The sequence below is a fragment of the Lissotriton helveticus genome, chromosome 2_1 (genome assembly GCF_964261635.1).
Source record: "Lissotriton helveticus chromosome 2_1, aLisHel1.1, whole genome shotgun sequence".
Taxonomy (NCBI): domain Eukaryota; kingdom Metazoa; phylum Chordata; class Amphibia; order Caudata; family Salamandridae; genus Lissotriton; species Lissotriton helveticus.
The window spans coordinates 1,567,025,351-1,567,048,776 of record NC_136059.1 but is presented as its reverse complement, the minus strand read 5'-3'; the positions used below and the strand labels follow the sequence as shown (position 1 = coordinate 1,567,048,776).

Below are 23,426 nucleotides of genomic sequence, written 5' to 3'. Positions count from 1 at the left end.
ATAACGGTGATGGATCAAGCCCTGATCTTTGGACTGGGTAAGAGTGGTCTGCTTAATTCAGACACTCTGTTCATCACCACCCCCTTTTCTGAATCATGGGAACAGTCCAGCCCGAACTGCCAAGCCATGTCTTCCATTGACCGGAAACAAGCATCCTGGGACCGGTTTCGGATTCATAATCCTCATCAGCCAGGCTATCTTGAATCCAGTGGCCAAGTGAGCAAGGGACTCACGTCTGAGCATACCCTGCCACACTTAGGGCGAACAAAGCGATACAAAAGGGGATTATGGACAGAGCGTTTGAGCAAATCAAACACTCACCCCCAGTCAACTGATCTGGGTTTAATCCATCACCATTCTTTAGCCCACTCAGCCACCCCATTTCAGACATGGCCATATGCAAATAAGTCTGACCCTGTGCCTCATGGGAACAGTCCAGCCCGGACTGCCAAGCCATGTCTTCCATGGACCGGAAACAAGCATCCTGGGACCGGTTTCGGATTCATAATCCTCATCAGCCAGGCTATCTTGAATCCAGTGGCCAAGTGAGCAAGGGACTCACGTCTGAGCATACCCTGCCACACTTAGGGCGAACAAAGCGATACAAAAGGGGATGATGGACGGAGCGATTGAGCAAATCAAACACTCACCCCCAGTCAACTTATCTGGGTTTAATCCATCACCATTCTTTAGCCCACTCAGCCACCCCATTTCAGATATGGCCATATGCAAATCAGTCTGACCCTGTGTCTCATGGGAACAGTCCAGCCCGAACTGCCAAGCCATGTCTTCCATGGCCCGGAAACAAGCATCCTGGGACCGGTTTCGGATTCATAATCCTCATCAGCCAGGCTATCTTGAATCCAGTGGCCAAGTGAGCAAGGGACTCATGTCTGAGCATACCCTGCCACAGTTAGGTCGAACAAAGCGATACAAAAGGGGATGATGGACGGAGCGTTTGAGCAAATCAAACACTCACCCCCAGTCAACTGATCTGGGTTTAATCCATCACCATTCTTTAGCCCAATCAGCCACCCCATTTCAGACATGGCCATATGCAAATCAGTCTGACCCTGTGCCTCATGGGAACAGTCCAGCCCAAACTGCCAAGCAATGTCTTCCACGGACCGGAAACAAGCATCCTGGGACCGGTTTCGGATTCATAATCCTCATCAGCCAGGCTATCTTAAATCCAGTGGCCAAGTGAGTAAGGGACTCACGTCTGAGCATACCCTGCCACACTTAGGGCAAACAAAGCGATACAAAAGGGGATGATGGACGGAGCGTTTCTGCAAGCATTTGCAATCAGGCCCAGGGGAGACAGAGGAGAGAGGAAAACTATGGTAGAAACACCGGAGTCTCAATTTGGATGATGCCCCTTTCATCATCTATAAACAAAGGTATAAACCTTCAAGATTTGAGCAACTTTTAAGCTGGAAAGTTAGCAAGTTGAAAACACACAGTTTACAATGTGCACTCACCATCTGTTGCCTAAGAGAGGCAGAGCGAGAGGTGAGTAGCAACAGCAATAGCCCATTGATTCCTACCTAAAGAAGCTACCTTCAAGAACACTAGAAAACAATAAAGGTGCAGACGGCAGGGGAGTAGCGTGCAAATTATTAGCAGTCAAACAATTGATTATGTGCTTTTGGAAGAGGGTGAATATTACATAATGTTTCATGATATATATACATGTATTGGAAATGAAGGCAATGAAAAGGGTTGACAGCTTTTTTGAATGATCCAAAGAGACCTTTTGAGAGCCATGAGGCCAATTTACAGAATAAATAGCAAGGAAAGGCAGGTGAAATATCTTGCGCCTGTTTGACTGATTACAAAAGAAAAATGAGGACCCGAAGTGGATGGACCATTTTTTGACGAATATGGGAAAGAAGTCAAATAAAGGAAAAGTAACATATATGGAGCAATATATCATTTATAAAAAAGAAATCTCTGCCTCAATAATATATTTATTTCACATGATACGTTTAGGTATACTAAGCATTCTATTCCACAGTTAACCTTCATTGATAAGACTTGAATTTTCGACTTCATAACCAGCTGGACGTCTTAGGTCTAAAAGAGAGTGTAGTAAAGGAGGTCCACACTTCAGGTAAGTTTTAATAGTTTATTGTTATAAGCATAACACGCACCCTCTGCTGGCTGGTGCCAGGTTCACTCAGTGAAGGCAGTAGCGTACATTCTAAAGCTGCCTTCACTCCAACGTTCTAGGGAGGAACCAAGGGGTGAAGGAGAAGCAGGGGGAGATGGTAGGAGGGAACCAAAGCAGGTTATAACACCTCTTCCTTCCCAAGGAAGAGAAGAGATAGGTAAGAGGAAGGGCAAAAAGACAAGAGAAAATGAACTGGAGGAAGCAAGGGAAGGAAAGAGAAAGAGGGAGAGGGAGAGATAGAGAGGAAGAGAGCGGGAGGGAGAGAAAGAGAGAGAGACAAGAAAAAACTGGATACAGGGTGATAACACAAGTGGTCTAGCGCAGTAGACCATAATGACATTTGAAAAGTAAACAGGAAGCCACCCAATTATTCTCTATGTTACTCTCCGTGCCACCCAGGGGTTTTGCGTATCCTGGAGCCCCTTCTCCATAAGGGCACCCCTTTATGCTCACCCTGAGACCCTTATCTGCTGCCCCCTCTTGGCTCTGCTCTTTTGTCCTCTGTAGCCACCCTGTCCATGCTCCATATTCTGCCATCTTCCAAGGTGACTACGTTTTTCTGTACTTCCCTTATTCTTTCTGGGGCATAGTATTTATCTCCTTTTCTTCCCAGGCCCTCTGGTTTCTCTACTCTCCTTTCACCTCTTCCTTCTCTACTTCAGGGTTGTCAATCCAATTCACTTTGGGCGTAAATACATTGCAAACCTTCGAGAAATGCCCTCTTTTATTACATTTTCTGCACATCATGTTTCTTGCTGGGCAATTCCAATTATTGGCTTGATGGTTAAAACTGCCACACCTATAACATTGTAATCCGTCACCTCTCTTCTTAGTTTCCTCTTTGCTCTTGACACTTACTTTACAAATAGCCTCTTCACTACTGGACATTTTTGTTTCACTCTTTTCCTTTGCTCCCTCTGAAATTCTCATTTCCCTCATGCACAGTGCTGTGTGTTCTGACCCCTTCACAATGCTTATAGCTTCCTCCAAATCAGGATTTCTAGTAAGTAATTTCTCTTGTACCTTCTGATCATTAGTACACCTGACTAACTGATCTCTGATTAATGAATCTGTCAAAGCCCCAAATTCACACGTGGCTGACATTTCTCTTAACACAGCAATGTACGAAGACACTTTCTCATCTTTCTTTTGACCCCGTTTGAAAAATTTGTGTCTCTCCAGGACAACATTCACTTTTACCCTGAAATGTGCCTCAAGTTTCCTTAAAGTGTACTCATACACATCTCCACCTACATCTTCTTCCAGTGGTTCATCATCAACTAACCTTCCTGTTATGTCCTCAAAAACGTTCCTGCCTTGAATTCCTAGATTGTGTAATAATATGTGTTGTTTTCTCACATTAGAAAAATGTCCTCCCCCTATGGCAATGAGATATGATTTGAACATTCCTTCCCACCTTCTCCAAGGTATATCAAGCTCCCCTAACTCATTTAAGAAAGGAGGTGGTTGGTTCATGCCTGCACCAGCCATGGTAAATATGAAGGTATAATAGACCTTGCAGGTATAGTAAAGTAACAAAGCTAAGTATGGAGGTTATACCACAGTGCCCCCTAAGGTTACCAAGAAATTTCTTATTGAAAAAACCATAAGAAAAGTGAAAATTCTTGTTAGCAATGTTAAGCAAAGAAAGTGAAAATAACAACACAAGAATTTTGTTATTGACAATGTATAAAATCTTATATAGATTTCAGTAGGCTGGATAATAATAAAAATATTTTCAAAACATAAAGTAGCTATGGGTCATGAACCAGAAGTAGACTGATGGCTGACTAAGTACCTGACATACAAAAAAGGATTTCAAATATGAACACACACATACCCAGATTGTATATAAAAGTGTGACAATATGACACTAAGGGTCACATGGGTACTTTCTGAGTATGAAAAAATACCCATCAGTTGTCGATCGTGGGCGCCCTTGTCATCATTTGGGATCCTTCACACCAGGAATGAGATGTCTCCAATCATTGTCAAAGACATTTTCTTTTATTTCGACAATGTATGTGTCCCTGTAAAAGTGTAAAGGTGCATAAAGACAACCGTTAAGCAGTGCGTGAATAAAGGTGTGTAACAAAAAAGGGAAAAGTGATTTAAAATTGGAGAGGAGAAAAGAAAAAAGTTTTAATTGGTACCTTTCTTCTTCCAAATCAATAAAATCAGTGCGACATAGAATACCTACTATGTGAAATATCTAGGTCGACATGTTTCTGCAGACTTATTGGACCCAAGCAGGTGTCCGCTGCTTTCCTCAGGACCAATGTCACTACTGCTTATACAGTGAACAAAATCATAAAAGTGAATATTTCACCTGGTATTCCTAGGTGTAATCATTCTCCTAGCTTTGCGGTAGGAGAGAAAAGCCCCACCTCACCCGGCTACAGCAGAGGTAAGCAGAGCACCGCTCTGAACGTCAGTACTCCAAATGTCCCTCTGGGCCGTCTTTGGGCCTAGAGGCCTCCTGCGCAGCAGCGTTTGCGCTATGAAGCTCCCAGGCGCCCACAGACGATCCTCACTCTGCGCGGCTTCTCCCTCACACGTTGTCTACGAATTCAAGCCGCCGCTGTTAAGCTCTCTACCAACACAGAGGCGAAGGCCTGGAAAAAGCCGCCGACACTGCCTCCAAAGTCTCCGTGAGGAAAGGCAGGAGGGGCCCCCTGTAGCGCCACAAGAGTCGGAAGAGGCACAATCACTGACACAATTATAAATATCGCCACCACAGGAGTGCCAGTCGAAATGCAGGGGAGTATTTACGTGGGTCACCAATCTCTTGATGCATTTGGTGCCCCGTAGCTCGCTGCCTCACCACTAAAAGGATTAATACGGGCATAAGCGCTTGTCGAGAAGACCAAACTGCATCCTGACGACCATCGCAGGGAAAACAGCCAACGTCCTCTCACCTCTATAACAGTTGTCGATGCCTTGCGAAATACTGGGTCCTGTGCCTCACCTGGACATGAGCACGAAGGTGACCCCACTCGACCTCAAACTGCCAGCAAGCCGAAGAAACCACAGGGGAGAAAGCGTCGCTGTCCCTGTCACAGAATCCCATCCTCGTCGCCACAAAGTGTAGTAAAGGAGGTCCACATTTCAGGTACGTTTCAATAGTTTTTTGTTATAAGCATAACACGCACCCTTGGCTTGCTGATGCCAGGTTCACTCAGTGTAGGCAGTAGAGAACATTCTAAAGCTGCCTTCACTCCAACGTTCTAGGGAGGAACCAAGGGGTGAAGGGAAAGCAGGGGGGAGATGGTAGGAGGGAACCAAGGCAGGTTATAACAGAGAGGCACTTGATAATTGAATGAGCTTACATAATTCTATTACAGGACAGGAGGCTCCGATTATGCTAGTCTCATTTCTTTATTGAAATGCCCAGCAGCCAAGTAAAAACTACATTACCCAGAAACACTTGGGTGATAACCATAGAGTCTCATAGTATAAATAAGCACACAGACAATACCACATCCTCTTTCTTTGCTGCTCCGCAGCCAGTTAAGTGCTTCTTACCTTCCTATTACTGTTTTTTCATTGCGCTTTGTATTGCTTGCGCAGCTTGCATTTATTGTTTCATTGCCGCTTTGTTTCCGCGCTTCGCGCGCTTTCGCTCGCCATTCCATTCGGTTTCCGTTCGGGGGCGGCGCGGCTGGGTGCGAGGCTCTCCACCCTGAGTTCGGGCGCTTTGTGCCCACGTTCTCTCTATTTCCTAGTGGAGTGGATTTTCAGGGGTCGTAGCAGCACTCGCGCTGTTCGCGCGAGCTGCTCTCCTTCCTGGTAGGCGGCCGGGTTTCCATGCGCATGCGCGTTTGGCTCTTTCCGGCGCTCCGTGTTGTTTTCCTCACAGGAGCTTATCTGAAGGACGTCCCCTGCGGCGTTACCGCCCACGGCCTCCAGGATTGACCCTTTAGACGCCAGGCTCTGGGAAAAGAGTCTGGTTGAAATAATTGGCATAGGCTTTGCCTAGGGTGACGTTTTTTGGTGTCAGTAAGCCCTCCCTCCACTCTCTAATATTTTATCTTGTAGTTTTCTACAAATTGGCTTACTGTGAGGGTTTTTTCACCCCCCTTTACTTGAAGTCTTTGGCTTCTATATATTTTCATTCCTCGTGTGTGGGCATATATTTCACACTACTTGTGAAACATGAGTGAATTTTTCTATGACGAGTATGAGGAATTTGATGAAGAGGCTCCAGACACCATGGAGCAACATCTTGTAGAGGCTTTGGACCGAGGAGTCCAGCACTCTATGAATAAAGCTATGGTGCGTGCCATCACGCCTCTCAAGAGACACTTGACAAATTATGCCAAGCAGCAGGGTTGGGTCCCTGCGACTAAGAAGTCTTCTTCCTCTTCACCTGCTAATCCACATGCTTCGGATTTTCGGAAGTTGGCGCATTCCTTGTCCGCTGCCAAACATCCCGTTATTGTGGAAGATGACGAGAGTGATGACCTGCAGTCCTCTTCGTCCTCAGACCCCGCTCCACCCCCTCCCAAAAAGAGGAAATGTAAGGAACATTTTGTTGATGCTTCAGCCCTACCTCCTGTGCTTACTTTTGAGCCGGCGGACATTGTCCACCCTCAGTCCACGGCTTGGCTCCCTTCCCCGGAGGTAACGGAGTACGTTCAGCAGCACATACGTCAACCCTTCGAGAAGGAGGTACGTGCTCGCCTCCGTTCCGAATGCCCACGCCCAGATTTGGCTGATCACTTGGCGGAGACGCCTGAGGTGGATCCTACCATGACAACGTATTTGCGCAAATTTGCAAAAGATCCAAAAAAGGGTCTCGACAGGTCTTGGCGGGCTTGCCAAGACAAGGTTTTGGATCTCTTGGGGCCCCTCACCAAGATGTTAGACCTGGGGTTTCTCGCAAAGAGTACACACAGGATGGTTGATCCTGATGAACTCATTAACTGGGCTCAACGAGCCATTTGCCAGTTGGGTAATGCCAACTGTGCGCTCTCTAGCGAGCGGCGCCGTTCCATCTTACTCAAATTAGATCCTAAGCTGTCCGAACTGGCGACTTCGGAGTCGGGACCTGCAGCGCAGGGTCTACTTTTCGGCCAGCCATTTCTTAAGGAACTAACCAACTTCGTGAATACCTTCAGTGGCCTGGATAAGGCACAGGCATCTCTGCGCCGGACCCTTCGTCCGGTTTTCAACAGGGCCGGAAGAAGTAGGGGACGTTCCTCCGGCCGTGGTCAGCAACAGCCCTCCCAGAGGGGGTACCAGTCCCATCGTGGAGGCCAACAGGATTCGGGATATTCCCAGCGTTCCAACTTCTATCCCTCACGGAAAGGTCGTGGCCAATTTAAAAAAGGACCTGCTGGTGGTTCCTCCGGCGGATATCACGATTCCGCCACTTCAGGTGAGAATTCTTCCTGCATGCAGTGTTGTTCTGGGGGGCAGGATTCGCCATTTTCTAGAGAACTGGCGCTCAATCTCCAGCGATGCATGGGTGCTGGACACGGTTCAGGGCTTCAAGCTCGAATTCTATCAGCCTGTTCGTCAGTCCCATCCTCCCTTTCCTCTCCGCTTCTCAAAGCAAAGTCAAGAGTTCATCACAGACGAACTCCGATCACTGGAGCAGAAAGGGGCGATTGTGCCGACAGTACGCCATCCTCGGGGCTTTGCCAGCTCAATCTTCCTGGTAGACAAGAAGGGAGGGGGATCGAGGTTGGTCCTCAATCTGAAGGAGTTCAATGCGGGAATAGTATACCGCCACTTCAAGATGGAGGGCATCCATCTGTTGAGGGATCTCCTGAGGGAACGGGATTGGATGGTCCGTCTAGACCTCAAGGATGCTTACCTCTCTGTTCCGATTTTTCCGCCCCATTGCCGCTTTCTTCAGTTCCAGTGGCTGGGGATTTGGTATCAGTTTCGGGTCCTTCCCTTCGGCCTTTCTTCAGCACCGTGGTGCTTCACGAAACTGTTGCGTCCGGTTGTAGAGTCCCTCCGCAGTCGCGGGGTTCGCTTGATCATTTATTTGGACGACATCCTCCTCCTGGCGGACTGTCCAGTCAAGCTTATGACTCATCTGTCATGGACCATCGATCTTCTTCAGTCTCTGGGTTTTTTGGTCAATGTTCCCAAATCTGTACTTCTTCCTACTCAGGTGATAGATTTCTTGGGGTTCCAAATCAATTCCCTCTCTTGTCAACTTCTGTTACCTCGTCAGAAGATTCGATACATCAAGAGGGAATTGACTTCTGTTGTCTCGAGTCCGACGGTGTCATTGAGATCGTTGGCACGAGTTGTCGGTCTTTTAGCATCCTCTCTGCAAGCCATCTTTCCGGCTCCGCTGCATTATCGAGCGTTGCAACGCCTGAAAATTCAACATCTTCAGAGGGGCCTTCGTTATTCCGACCACATCCCTCTGTCGGAGGATGCGAAATCGGAAATGAAGTGGTGGTTGACTCACATGGAGGCCTGGAACGGCAGAGCCCTCTTCGGGTCCTCTCCGGAGATTGTGATCGAGTCGGATGCCAGTCAGTGGGGTTGGGGGGCCCGCTGCGGCTCGGTCATGACGGGGGGCCGGTGGTCCCCACAGGAACTTTCTCTCCACATCAATTGTTTGGAGTTACTGGCGGGATCGTTCGCGATCAAATGTCTATCTCCGCTTCAGTCCCGCTGCTGTATCCTTCTCCGGATGGACAATGTGTCGGCAGTCCGTTACATCAACAAACTCGGAGGGACTCGTTCGAGGTTGTTGGCGGAGATCGCCAAGGAGTTTTGGCATTACTGTCTGCACAACAAGATCACTGTTATTGCGGAATACCTTCCGGGTTGTCGCAATGTTGTGGCGGATTGGAACTCCAGATACCTGAGGGATTTCAGCGACTGGAGACTCCATCCGCGGGTGTTTCGACAACTTCAACGGACTTGGGGCCCTTGTCAGATCGACCTCTTTGCGTCCCGGCTCAATACCCAACTTCCCCGGTTCTTCAGTTGGAGACCGGATCCGGAGGCTCTGGCGACGGATGCTTTCCTTCAACCGTGGCCGCCCTCCCTCTGTTATGCGTTTCCCCCGTTTATGATGATCCCCAGGGTTCTGGCCTACGTGACACGTTTCCAGGCGGAGCTGATTCTGATCACTCCTCTGTGGCGGGCTCAACCGTGGTTCCCTGTTCTGCTGGAAATGACTTGCGCATTGCCATTTCTTCTGCCTCGGAAGCGGAATCTCCTGTTAGATCCTCTTCTGAATCCGCATCCCCTAGTTCAGTCAGGCTCTCTCCTTCTCCTGGCGTGGCGGATTTCGGGGACCGTTGGGCGGTGTCAGGCCTTTCAACGGACGCTACCAGACTCCTCAGCAACGCCTGGGCCCCGGCTACTCACAAACGTTACAGAGGTTCATGGAAACGTTGGAGTGATTGGTGTGCTCAACGACAAGTTGATCCAACATCAGCTGATGTCTCTTTGATTGTCAATTTTTTGGCCTCCCTGTATTCTGCCTCTGGCTTGGCGTACCGTACCATCAACAATTTCCGCTCTGCTATTTCGGCGGGCCATGTTCCTATTGATGGTAAACCTGTGGGGGAGCATCCTCTGGTGTCCAAGATCCTTAAAGGTGTTCGTATGGCTGTTCCTCCGCGTCCCAAATATGTTGCTTTATGGGACGTTTCGGTTGTTTTGCGTTTTCTGGAAGCCTGGCCTGTCAATGCCTTGCTGTCTCGCAAACAGCTTTCGGCCAAGCTTACCATGTTGCTATGTTTACTTTCTTGCAAACGGATTTCGGATGTTCATGCATTGGATCTTGCTGGACGGAGTTTTACTCCGGAAGGGGTTACATTTCGCCTTTCCAGGCGCACCAAAACTAATACTGATATTATCTCTTACCCTTCTTTTCCGGCTCGTCCGAACCTTTGTGTGGTCCAATGCCTTAAAACTTATGAGGTGAGTACTTCCAATCTTCGTTCTGATATGCAAGGTCAATTGTTGATTGCATTGTTGAAGCCTTTCCGCCCCGTTACCCCTGCTACATTGGCTCGCTGGGTACGGTGGCTTATGGGAGAGGCAGGTATTGATGTTTCTGTTTTTGGTGCTCATTCTGCTCGTGGGGCCATGGCCTCTAAGGCTTTTTCTTTGGGAGTCACCTTAAGTGACATCATGAAGGCTGCTGATTGGTCGACTGATTCTGTGTTTAAGACCTTTTACTTTAAACCTGTACCTACGGTTGCTTCTGTGGTGTTGGAAGAGCTTTGAACAAGCATAATCGGAGCCTCCTGTCCTGTAATAGAATTCAAAATTTGCAAACATTCGTGACAAGAATTTTCAATTCTATTAAGGACTAGGAGGCGAGGATTATCCCACCCATGGATTGTACATTGTGTATAATGACACTTGTTTATGCATTATTCTGTTTTTTCCACAGTATCTATTGCCTTCTTTTCCCACCCTTGTTTTGACATGTTCCTGTTATACTGGACGTGTATTACGGCTTTGTGTCTCTTTTCAGGCTCTGATCCAAAGTGATGTATCTCCGGCTCACCGTAGGAGTACCTGTTTTCTTCTCTGAAGATTGTTCCTGTTCTGCCTTCGGCTGTTTGGGTTCTCAGCTGCCGTCTTTTCCATGGACTGCCTTTGCTGTTACATTGACTGTTTCGAACTCTTTTGCTGTTTCCTGGATTCTCCTCACCAAAGAAAGAGGATGTGGTATTGTCTGTGTGCTTATTTATACTATGAGACTCTATGGTTATCACCCAAGTGTTTCTGGGTAATGTAGTTTTTACTTGGCTGCTGGGCATTTCAATAAAGAAATGAGACTAGCATAATCCTCGCCTCCTAGTCCTTAATAGAATTGAAAATTCTTGTCACGAATGTTTGCAAATTTTGAACTATCTGGCATCTATGATTCCAGGGACAAGCTGCTTGCCACAAGCGTTGCCTGAGTGCGCCAGAGAACTAGTTTGACACTGGTTTAAGTCTCAGAATAGGGATTTCCAGCAGGTTTTTAGCAATGTTTAATATTGTATAACATTTTCCTACGTCAATTCAAAAGTGGCAATCTGTATGTTAATATGTCTAATGCACTAACTGCCCACAACATGTGTAATGAACTTGACTTAATTGGTACTGCCACTGCACTAGGTTCTTTATTAACGTATTTACCTACTGATGAACCTGTGATAATGTTGGTGTCCCCAGCCACTGGCTTGGACCCAAATCCTCGGATGTTATTAGATGTAAAAGGGAAGGCTATCGTATGACACAATCACAACATCCTTAAACACAAAGCCGCACAAATGCAATTGTCAGATCCTATACTAAAATAACAATGCATATTTATTTATTTTTCAAAAGAAATCTCTAAACCCATAACTAGTCGATATGCAATTGTATTGACAATACTCAATAAAAGAATTACTTAGATCGTTCATAAAGCACTGACAGTGATACTAGATGGACTTAAAAGAATAATAGGCTGCTGCGTGCTCTTAATATTTTTTTTTAGACTGGCTTGTTTTATTTTTGTTATTTATGTGTTATGAGTATTAACAGAGGACAAACATAGCCACAGGAACAACAGTCATTGATATATTATACTGAAGGTGGTCATAATGGCAAAGAAACAAAAAAGAGGATATGACAGTAATATCAGTAATAATGCCTGGAGACCAACAATTTGCACATCTGACTGAGGGGTCCATGCTGTGGTAGCAGCAGAGAAAAAACTCAGTAGGGTGGACAACAGAGGTTTCTAAGAAGGCCTTTTCATTGGTGAGATGGGCTTTACAAAGGTATGAAATGAGATTTTTGTGGCAGGAGATTAGATTGGGAAGAAGGAAGGGATTACATGACTAAGAGTTCCACACGTTTGACCAGAAAAATGTGAATTATTACTGGAGGTTGATTACTTGTTTTGGTTTGGTGAGCTCTCAACCAGAGGAAAATACTTTTGCTGACGATTTTCCAGTTTATTCACAGACATCTACTTATCATTGAGATATCAGGCTAGGTTGTTAAACAATTTTTATTGGGTTTTATCAACTGTAGACAATAGCAATTGTTGCAGAATATGACATTAACAAATTAGGATTGGTATAGATTGTAGGCCTTGAAGGTTTTGTTGGCATCAAGGACAGGCTACAGTGGGGAGAACAGGATGCCATTATGTGATCTGATTTGTCAGGTCTGGAGATGTGCTGGGAAGCTGACTGAAGTACATCAGTCAGTGAAACAAGGGTATTTCGGCAGGTCATCAACGAGAGCATTGTCACCTTTGCTGTATAGCATGAATAGAGGCCCTAGAGTGGCCTGGAGATCTTTAGTGTATTGCAGCATTTGTTCTTGTGGAGAGGTGACAGTTACAAGCAAGTGCTTTTAGTCTATCAGGAAATCTGCGACCACTTGGGTAGTATGGGATCAGGTTCAAAGCCCAAGTACTCTGTAGAAGACACTGAGTATGGCTCATTGATTGTTCTTTTTTTTAGTGGAAAACACGAGCCACTACTGGGGTCCACTTGAGAGGTTGAGTGGCATGAAAAGATCATGTGCCTCTTAAACACTTTAAAAGGCTTCTGATAAATGGAAAACATGACTATGCTAACCGTCATCTGTGATTTATTGATTCATAATTTGTTGTAGGATATTCTAATTTCTCACTGATACACAGGAAGCATGAAACAATCACAGAATTACTAATATCTCTGAATCCTCTAAAGTGACCCATAAGAAAAAGATGCTTCAATGTAGCCTAGCAAGGGCTTAATTTAATACATCAAAAACCACAAAACCCTGTCTTGTGGGCGTAAAGTATGTCAGGGGGAGAAAGTACCACACTTGGGGGGTGTTTGTAGCGCCCTCACCTTGCCTTTTGAGTTCGCCGCTGCAGCTAGCAGCTTGCCGCCGCACTTCCTGTCGGCCGAGCGCCGCTCTGAGGAAGGCAGAGCCCATGGACTCCATTGCCCAGGATCCTCAGCGGCCGGAAGCCGCGCAGCGTGAAACCGCGCCAGGAGGCGCATAAAGATCAGCGCTTCCCCCGGCAGAGCGGGGGAGAAAGTACCACACTTGGGGGGTGTTTGTAGCGCCCTCACCTTGCCTTTTGAGTTCGCCGCTGCAGCTAGCAGCTTGCCGCCGCACTTCCTGTCGGCCAAGCGCCGCTCTGAGGAAGGCAGAGCCCGTGGACTCCATTGCCCAGGATCCTCAGTGGCCGGAAGCCACGCAGCGTGAAACCGCGCCAGGAGGCGCATAAAGATCAGCGCTTCCCCCGGCAGAGCGGGGGAGAAAGTACCACACTTGGGGGGTGTTTGTAGCGCCCTCACCTTGCCTTTTGAGTTCGCCGCTGCAGCTAGCAGCTTTCCGCCGCACTTCCTGTCGGCCGAGCGCCGCTCTGAGGAAGGCAGAGCCCGTGGACTCCATTGCCCAGGATCCTCAGTGGCCGGAAGCCGCGCAGCGTGAAACCGCGCCAGGAGGCGCATAAAGATCAGCGCTTCCCCCGTGTCACGGGAGCGCGCGGGAGCTGCCCGGGAGCTGCCCTGGAGCTGCCCGGGAGCTGCCCGGGAGAAGCCCGGGACAAGGGCGGGACAGTCTATGACAGTCATAGACAGGAAGCGGTGATGGATCAAGCCCTGATCTTTTGACTGGGTACGAGTGTTCTGTTTAATTCAGATGCTCTGTCCATCACCACCCCCTTTCTGAATCGTTTTGGCCACTATAGGAGTGGCAGGGTATGCTCAGACATGAGTCCCTTGCTCACTGCACCATCAGGATTCAAGCAAGCCGGGCCGAAGACGGCTGCAATGCCAGAAACCGGTCCCCGGAAGCTTGTTTCCTTTCCAGTAAAGAAATGGCTTGGTAGTTTGGTCTGCCCTGTTCCCATGATGCACTGGGCCAGGGACAGACTAATTTGCATATAGCCAGGTTCTGAGCTGGGATGGTGCAGTGAGCTAAAAAACGGTGATGGATCAAGCCCTGATCTTTTGACTGGGTACGAGTGTTCTGTTTAATTCAGATGCTCTGTCCATCACCACCCCCTTTCTGAATCGTTTTGGCCACTATAGGAGTGGCAGGGTATGCTCAGACATGAGTCCCTTGCTCACTGCACCATCAGGATTCAAGCAAGCCGGGCCGAAGACGGCTGCAATGCCAGAAACCGGTCCCCGGAAGCTTGTTTCCTTTCCAGTAAAGAATTGGCTTGGTAGTTTGGTCTGCCCTGTTCCCATGATGCACTGGGCCAGGGACAGACTAATTTGCATATAGCCAGGTTCTGAGCTGGGATGGTGCAGTGAGCTAAAAAACGGTGATGGATCAAGCCCTGATCTTTTGACTGGGTACGAGTGTTCTGTTTAATTCAGATGCTCTGTCCATCACCACCCCCTTTCTGAATCGTTTTGGCCACTATAGGAGTGGCAGGGTATGCTCAGACATGAGTCCCTTGCTCACTGCACCATCAGGATTCAAGCAAGACGGGCCGAAGACGGCTGCAATGCCAGAAACCGGTCCCCGGAAGCTTGTTTCCTTTCCAGTAAAGAATTGGCTTGGTAGTTTGGTCTGCCCTGTTCCCATGATGCACTGGGCCAGGGACAGACTAATTTGCAAATAGCCAGGTTCTGAGCTGGGATGGTGCAGTGAGCTAAAAAACGGTGATGGATCAAGCCCTGATCTTTTGACTGGGTACGAGTGTTCTGTTTAATTCAGATGCTCTGCCCATCACCACCCCCTTTCTGAATCATAGACAGAAAGAGGCAGGGCTGGGCCATATCTCCTGGTCTCTCCTGTAACAGATCTCTTGGACTTTAAAGACTCTCAATTCCGGTAAAGTGTTCCCCTGATATATTGTCTATATTCCAGGTTGCATTGTATTGGATATATTTGTGGCTTTATTTTCACCTTAGCTCATTAACCAAGGCTTAGGACAAACCATGCCAAGTTGATCCGAAGAGAAATTTATATCGGGGTCAGGCCCTATTGACAATTACCTGGTGAAGATGGTAAATAAAATCAACAATGATAGGAGGGCCTCCCTGGGAAGGGACAGTCACCCTAACATTACACAAGTCCCCCCAACTCCTGTGGAGAGCCTCCCAGAGGCTGATACCCCCGATTCGGATCCTACAGTGTTTACCACGGTCACAGCCCAGGTTCACACTGAGCCACCAGATGTAGATATACACATAGTAAGCGAGGACAATGAGGACAATGAGGAAGCACTGCCTGTTGCCAGACCGGTTAGAAATTGCAGGAAACAACCAAACAAAAGGGGGGGGAAGCATTCCAAAAAAAGGGTAGATACCCCCTTACAAACGCAGACCAATACAGATGAGCCTAATAAAGTACAGGTTGAAAGCACTGTGACTAATAGCACACTAAGTCCTGACCAATTTTCGCAACTACTTCACTCCCTGGAAGCAATGTTCGAAGCCAAATTAGAGCAGTTTGTTCAACCCCTAGTGCGGAAACTCGACAGTGTTACTGCCGAAGTTAAGAGGTTAGGAGGGTTGCTTTCAAAACATTTAACAACGGCTGACAGTACTAAGGAGGTGGTGATGGATATAGGAGGGCCAGAGCAGGTAGCTAGAGGGGGAAAGCAGCAGCAAGCTACCCAGCATTTAAAGAAAATTGACCCAGTCATAACAGCTCCCACCACTGTAGCGAGTGAAGCCACACGAACAACAACAGGGCCTCCTTGTTCACCCAGTAATAATTTGGTAAGGAGAAGTAGATCTATGAACCTACCCCCAGCGTGTTCCCCCTACGTTGTAGTTTTAACAAATGTTCCGCCCCAAGACACGCAATTACCCAGATTCATGAGGAATCACATGATGCCCTTAAAAACAAGACTGTGTCATGGTTAAACAGGAATTGTGGTTTCCATACAAAATTTGCCCCGGATATCATAACTACTAGAAGGGCTAATTGGATCGGGCATTCTAAGAAGACCTGTAAAGGGGACTGTATAATCATTAACTTTAGACACCTACAACATGTGGCCACAGTCCTCTTAAGGGCAGCCTCACTAACACACGATGATAACAGCATAGGGGTGCGTCCTCTTGTTTTTTTTTATAACCATCTATCTGGAATGCCCCCACATAGTGCGAGAAGGAGACCCTATACTCCCGTTATGGCTCAGACGCCGGTTTCATTTCAGGGACCCGGTGGAGAGAATTATTTTAATTTTGGTGTGAGAAGGAGACCCTATACTCCCGCTATGGCGCAGACGCCGGTTTCATTTCAGGGACCCGGTGGAGAGAATTACTTTAACTTTGGGCCCAACATTCCTACACACAACAGATTTGATGTGCTTTCTACCCTGGAGTTGTGCGATTGACGAGAGGTAAAAAAGGGTCCCGGGGAAGAGTCACACCCTGTCTCGGCCCCCCCGGTACAGGACCAACCTGGTTTGACTCCTCCCGCTACCCACTGTAACCCTGTAACTTTGTGTAATGCTAAGGGGGTAACGGTTAAGATGATAAGTTGGAACGTCGCTGGCCTGCGTTCAAAGAGAGATGATACCAACTGGTTAAATTTCATGAAACAATATGACATTGTGGTTCTTCAAGAAACTTGGGACAGAGACTGTGATTTCTGGTTAGATGGTTTCACCTCTTATTTTGCCCCTGCATTAAAATCGTCGGCCGGGAGAGATAAAGGGGGACTTGTGTTATTGGTTTCTGTGAATGTAAGAGGGACAGTTAGCAGGGTAGAATGTGCCTCTAATAATTTCTTAATCCTGGAATTAAAACTTACTAATAACACCAAATTAATTTTAGTAAACTGTTACAATTCTCAGCAAGGGGATTCCCCAAATGTACACTTGTGGTGGTTGTCAGAGTTTTTAAACACCTATACTGTAAAGCAAACCACTTTCTGCCAATTTATTTTGTTGGGTGATTTTAATGTCCATTTATGTAGTCATAATTGTTTACTAGTGGATAATGATGGGCCAGACTTCACATCCCCGCAACATTTTGAGCATACTAGTAAGGGGGAAGCTCTGGAGAAACTCTTATCTAACAATGATTTGTTTGAAGCAGGTTTTTCAGATAAAAGTTCTCGTGTCCCCACATACACAGGCAGGGATTGTGAAACTATAATTGATTACATATTTCTTTCTTCTGGACTTTTAAAATATGTTGTTTCTTAAAATGCTATACCCTCCTCTTTTAGTGACCATAATCCAGTGGCAATTGAACTGGTAAATGGTTTTTCCCTTTTTAATAAAAACCACCCCGTCATCGGTGGTAGCTGAAGTTAAAGTAAAAGATCAGGGGTGGAGATTAAACTGGAGTAAGGTTGTGCCAGAGGAGTTCTTTAATATCATTACTGCGAAGGCAGCTCAGGATTTAAATATCTGTGGAGATCCCCATTCAACCGGGGAGCAAGTAATATTCTCCTATGAAGCTATCTGCTCCCAAGTGGCTAAAGAGGAGAGCGTGCCGCGTGAGCGAGGCCACCGGCCCGGGACCCAGCCGCCTTTGTGGGAGGAAAGAAACTTTAATCCTCTGGAGTAAAGCGTTTATGCTTTTACTTGACTCGTCAGTGGTTTGTTTCCAGCACCAATCAAAGGCCGCTGTCATCTACACAGCGTCGACACACCCGCTGCGCTCTGCATTACATCAGCTGTTTTTGTGCATCGGATCATAATGCTGAGAGCCGTACAGGCTTCAGTTAGTACTTGCCAGACCTGTAGTGCATTGCACAGTGCACAGAGGCCCAGGTGAGGGGGCAGATCAAAGGTGGGACAGAAGATATTTCCATTGGTTCAGGGGTCAACGTTCAGAAATGGCAACAAATTAATGAAAGTGACAACGCCAGCAACGTTATGAGTGAACTTGAGCTGTGGATATACAAGTATTACACCCTGTATCTGGTCGGATCACCACCTAATCCTGTACGACATACCGCAAAATAACTTCCAGACTAAACTCCCTTTAAAAACTAAAAAAGTGCGCCAATGGAAAAAAGTGAATTCCGATACCCTGGCCAAAATCATGCCCAAATACAAACAGAATTCCTTATTCTCTCCAGATGGCACTGACCTTGATTCAAAGTATGATGCGATAATAACTACCCTCAGGCAATCAATCGATGAGTTAGCCCCCGAAAAGACACAAAAAGTAAAAGGTGCTGAGAAAGGAGCCCCTTGGTTCACCCAAAGTCTACGCGAACAAAAAAGAAAGCTCCGCTATCTCGAAAGATGTTGGAGGAGATCCAAAAAGGATACCGATAGGGAATCATATAGAACATCGTTTCAAATATATAAAAAGCTTATTGTCGCAGCTAAGAAGGATTATTACGAGACACGTATAAATAACGCTACAAACATCCAGAGAGAAACCTTCCAAATCCTGAAAGAATTAAGTAAGAAAGAGGAAAAGGCAGACATATTGATCGACTGTGATACCTTTCAAGGATATTTCCTTGAAAAAGTAGCGACCATTTTGTCTGACATCAAGAAGGACAATTCAATCTCACATACTGAACAACTGCCTCCTTTAAACTCCTCAATCCTTATCTTTTCCAGATTCCCCAAAATCGATCCTACCACCCTGAGACAACTTGTAGCATCCACCAAGTCAGGCTCCCCTGCTGACCCCTGCCCACCCGACATCCTTCGACTAGCAATTCCGATTCTAGAGGATCAGATCTTAGACCTATTAAACACCTCACTAGCTACTGGATCGTTACCAACTTCCTTTAAAGAGGCACGCGTCAGACCCCTGATAAAAAAGCCTGGGGCAGATCCAACCAACCTGAAGAACTACAGGCCAATCTCCCAGCTGCCATTTCTGTCAAAAGTACTAGAACAGCACGTGCTAAAATCCCTGTCATCCCTCCTGGAATCTCACCACCTTCTCCAGGAGCGGCAAGCTGGGTTTCGTGCCCACCATAGCACAGAACTAGTAATGCTGTCTGTACTAGATGAGCTCAGATGCATGGCTGACAGTAAAAAGCCAAGCGCCCTGATATTACTAGATCTTTCAGCGGCGTTTGATACTGTCAGCCATGCACTGCTACTGGGTAGACTGGCCAGGTTTGGGATTGGAGAGCAAGCCCTCAAATGGTTAACAGCCTTCTTATCAGGGAGGACGCAGAGGATCCAGCTAGCAGATCAGGTCTCCGATGTGGGTACCTTAGCTTGTGGAGTCCCGCAGGGTTCTGCGCTCTCTCCACTTTTATTCAATCTTTATTTACAGCCATTGATAGAGTCCCTGGCAAACATGAACTGTAAAGTCTTTAACTATGCCGATGATACTCAGCTGTTGCTGAGTATTGACAATACACCATCGGCTCAGTCCAAGGCCCAAGACATATTACGATTCACAGTAAACTGGATGTCGTCTAATTTATTGAAAATCAATCCAGATAAAACGGAAGTTCTCGTAGTTTCAACCTTCACCTCCCCCTGGAATGATTTGTTTTGGCCACAAGAACTTGGACCTACTCCAAAACCGTGCCCTAGTGTTAAGAGCCTCGGTATGAAAATCGATCAAGAACTCTCGATGGCTAACCAAGTATCCGCCGTCGTTGGTTCTTGTACCAATCTGATCAGGCAGCTGCGTAAGCTCGTCCCCCTACTCTCAAGGAATATGCTTCGAACCATTGTCTCAGCCATAATAGTGTCTAGAATTGACTACGGCAATGCGTTATACCTTGGCCTCCCAAAAAATTCCATCAACCGTCTTCAGGTTATTCTGAATGACGCAGCGCGTTTGATATTCGGAGTGCCGAGGCGGACTCATGCCTCCCCTTTGTTGTATAGGCTACATTGGTTGCCTATAGCACAAAGAGTCGAATTCAAGAGTATGTGCATCTGCCACAAAGCAATCCACGGACAGGCGCCAGCCTATATAAAAGATAGGCTTGAAATATATGAACCTAAGCGCGCCCTGCGATCGTCCGGATCTTTTCTGCTATCCTGCCCACGTTTTAAGCTGGTAACAAAAGGAGGCAGATCCTTTTCTGTTCAGGCCCCCATCATCTGGAATAAGCTACCGGAGGCGCTGCGCAGAGAACCTAACCTTCTTCACTTCAGGAAGTCCTTGAAGACTTTACTCTTCAAGGACGCCTTTACATTTCAGTAGTCGTTACTAGCTTCAGACACCTCTATATTCTCATCTTGTTTCTTGTTGCTGTACTTGGTCAGTAGCGCTTTGAGACCTGTCGGTGAGTTGGCGCGATACAAAACTCAGTTACAAATTACAATTACAAATTACAAACATGTGACCTACTAGATGGGATCTGCATCTTAAGTATCGTTTGACTGCACCTTTAATTCTCTCTCAGTGTCTTGATTTCTGTCTCCTTCGGGTTCTATTAAGAGGAGGGACCACGCCACACCTTGCGGAACCCGTTTCGCGGGTCCCGCTTCGCCACTGCTGACACCGGAGCCACAGGAGCTGCAGGCATTTGCTGGGCGAGTGAGCGCGAGACAGGGCTGCGAGCATAGGAACCGGGACTCTCTTTCCCAGGAGTCCCGGCAATCCTCCGGCCGAGTCACCTGGCCCGCTCTCCCTGACCGCCCGCCCAGCTCTTTCACCTCAAGAGACCCTGCCTCCCATTGCCTGTGGGGACGCTGAACTTACTTTGCCCTTGCCGTTTTCAGAGGAGGGACCACGCCACACCTTGCGGAACCCGCTTCGCGGGTCCCGCTTCGCCGCTGCTAACACCGGAGCCACAGGAGCTGCAGGCATTTGCTGGGCGAGTGAGCACGAGACAGGGCTGCGAGCATAGGAACCGGGACTCTCTTTCCCAGGAGTCCCGGCAATCCTCCGGCCGAGTCACCTGGCCCGCTCTCCCTGACCGCCCCGCCCAGCTCTTTCACCTCAAGAGACCCTGCCTCCCATTGCCTGTGGGGACGCTGAACTTACTTTGCCCTTGCCGTTTTCAGAGGAGGGACCACGCCACACCTTGCGGAATCCGCTTCGCGGGTCCCGCTTCGCCGCTGCTGACACCGGAGCCACAGGAGCTACAGGCATTTGCTGGGCGAGTGAGCGCGAGACAGGGCTGCGGGCATAGGAACCGGGACTCTCTTTCCCAGGAGTCCCGGCAATCTTCCGGCCGAGTCACCTGGCCCGCTCTCCCTGACCGCCCCGCCCAGCTCTTTCACCTCAAGAGACCCTGCCTCCCATTGCCTGTGGGGACGCTGAACTTACTTTGCCCTTGCCGTTTTCAGAGGAGGGACCACGCCACACCTTGCGGAACCCGCTTCGCAGGTCCCGCTTTGCCGCTGCTGACACCGGAGCCACAGGAGCTGCAGGCATTTGCTGGGCGAGTGAGCGCGAGACAGGGCTGCGAGCATAGGAACCGGGACTCTCTTTCCCAGGAGTCCCGGCAATCCTCCGGCCGAGTCACCTGGCCCGCTCTCCCTGACCGCCCCGCCCAGCTCTTTCACCTCAAGAGACCCTGCCTCCCATTGCCTGTGGGGACGCTGAACTTACTTTGCCCTTGCCGTTTTCAGAGGAGGGACCACGCCACACCTTGCGGAACCCGCTTCGCGGGTCCCGCTTCGCCGCTGCTGACACCGGAGCCACAGGAGCTGCAGGCATTTGCTGGGCGAGTGAGCGCGAGACAGGGCTGCGAGCATAGGAACCGGGACTCTCTTTCCCAGGAGTCCCGGCAATCCTCCGGCCGAGTCACCTGGCCCGCTCTCCCTAACCGCCCCGCCCAGCTTAATCCTGATCCACGCTCATAAGAAGCAGTGTTCCACGCTGCGCGGGAGCGCGCGGGAGCGCCCGGGGCTAAGCCCGGGCAAAGGGCGGGCCCTCTGTGGCCCTCAGAGGACCGAGGAGACTGGACTGGGCCAGAAATCTAGGTCGTGCATTTATAGCATCCAATTTGTCTCTTATTCATCTTGAATACACGGTTATGTCCTGCCGTGAAACGAGAAGCATGGCTGCTGCAGGAGATAAAAAGCTTACAGGGACTCTGGACGACTTCATCACTCGTACACATGCACTTATTGACGAGGGGATAATACTTATGGACAGGAGAGTCTCTCAAGACCTGGCCATGGCCAGGCATTCTTCCCAGGGCCTTATTGCTCAGGCTCAGACCCCAAAAACTGATTCCCGACCAGAAGTACAGGTCTTAGTACATCATCCCGGAGCTGGCGGGGATTTGGATGTGTCAAATATTATCCAGGACCTGGAGGCTTCACCTAACCTCAACATTCTGATTGAGAGTGGCACACAATGTAGTGAGACAAACATTAGTATCTCTACAGCCAATATAAAAGAAAGGGCCCGGATAGAAGGGGCAATCCCTAAACAAAATCGCAAAACTAATATCTCAACTGTTGCGATAGGGAAGAAGGCCATTACTTCACCTAGCCTTCTTAACACTGAAAAACCCTCAGTCGGTTTACCTATCCCCATAGAGGGCTCACTTCCCAATAACCCAGGTGCACTGCTGAGCCTCCCAGACGATACCATAATTGATCAAAGTTTGGAAGAAATTCTGCAACTTAGTGGACCTACAGGTAATTCAATAATAATATCACCACAGGAGGAGTCAGGCTCAAGCACAAATAATACAGTAATCCTTAATATGCTTAAAGCTTTATTGGAACCTATAGAGGTAAGATTACGCTGCTTGGAAACGGTCCTAAAAAATATACATAAGGACATAAGTGCCCCTAGCTTCACTTTAAATAATAAACCCACCCAGGCCATCAATCTACCTAAACCCGCAAAGACCGTAGTGGTTCCCAATAAAATGCCGGAGACAAAGGAATCGAGGGCGAAGACACCCAGCAACAACCGAAACCAAGAAGGCTCAAAACCCAAACCCCCTGTTGTAGGGCAAACTAAGGAAACAGTCACCACACTGATCGCTTCTAAAAACAATATAACCCCCCAGTCTACACCCAGTGATGGTCTACCTCAGGCCCACAAACTTGATACACAGGATAAGGCTAAGGATAGGGCGCGTAGAAATATTCATCTCCCCCCGGATGCTGCGCCCTATGTGGTTATCCTGACTGGAGTCACTGAAATTTGTTCGCCAGAAGGAGAATCATATCAGGCTCTCAAAAACAAAGTCTGCCACTGGCTAGCGAATAATTATCCCCTTCCACCAAACATACCCTCTAACATTTTAATGATAGAGAGGGCCCCCTGGGTAGGAGACAACAGAAAAAACTTGCAAGGGGATTGCGTGGTGGTTACTTTCGAGAACTCGGAGGTGGTAGAGTTTATCTGTAACAGCAGGGCCCCAAGATACCAGGCGAGTACGGTGACCGCCAGACCTCTTTCGTATTTCTATCTTCCCCATAATCAATCGGACAATCGTTGGAGCT

General features: G+C 47.9%; 1 long non-coding RNA gene across 1 annotated transcript in view; it reads left to right on the top strand.

The window, feature by feature from the left end:
• Window positions 1-10,956, top strand: part of LOC144819854 (uncharacterized) — a 755,732-nt gene extending 744,776 nt beyond the window's left edge. The window contains exon 5 of the long non-coding RNA XR_013607597.1: window positions 10,641-10,956. This is a non-coding gene — a long non-coding RNA (uncharacterized LOC144819854). The remainder of the gene's footprint in view (window positions 1-10,640) is intronic.
• The last annotated feature ends 12,470 nt before the right edge of the window (window positions 10,957-23,426 follow it).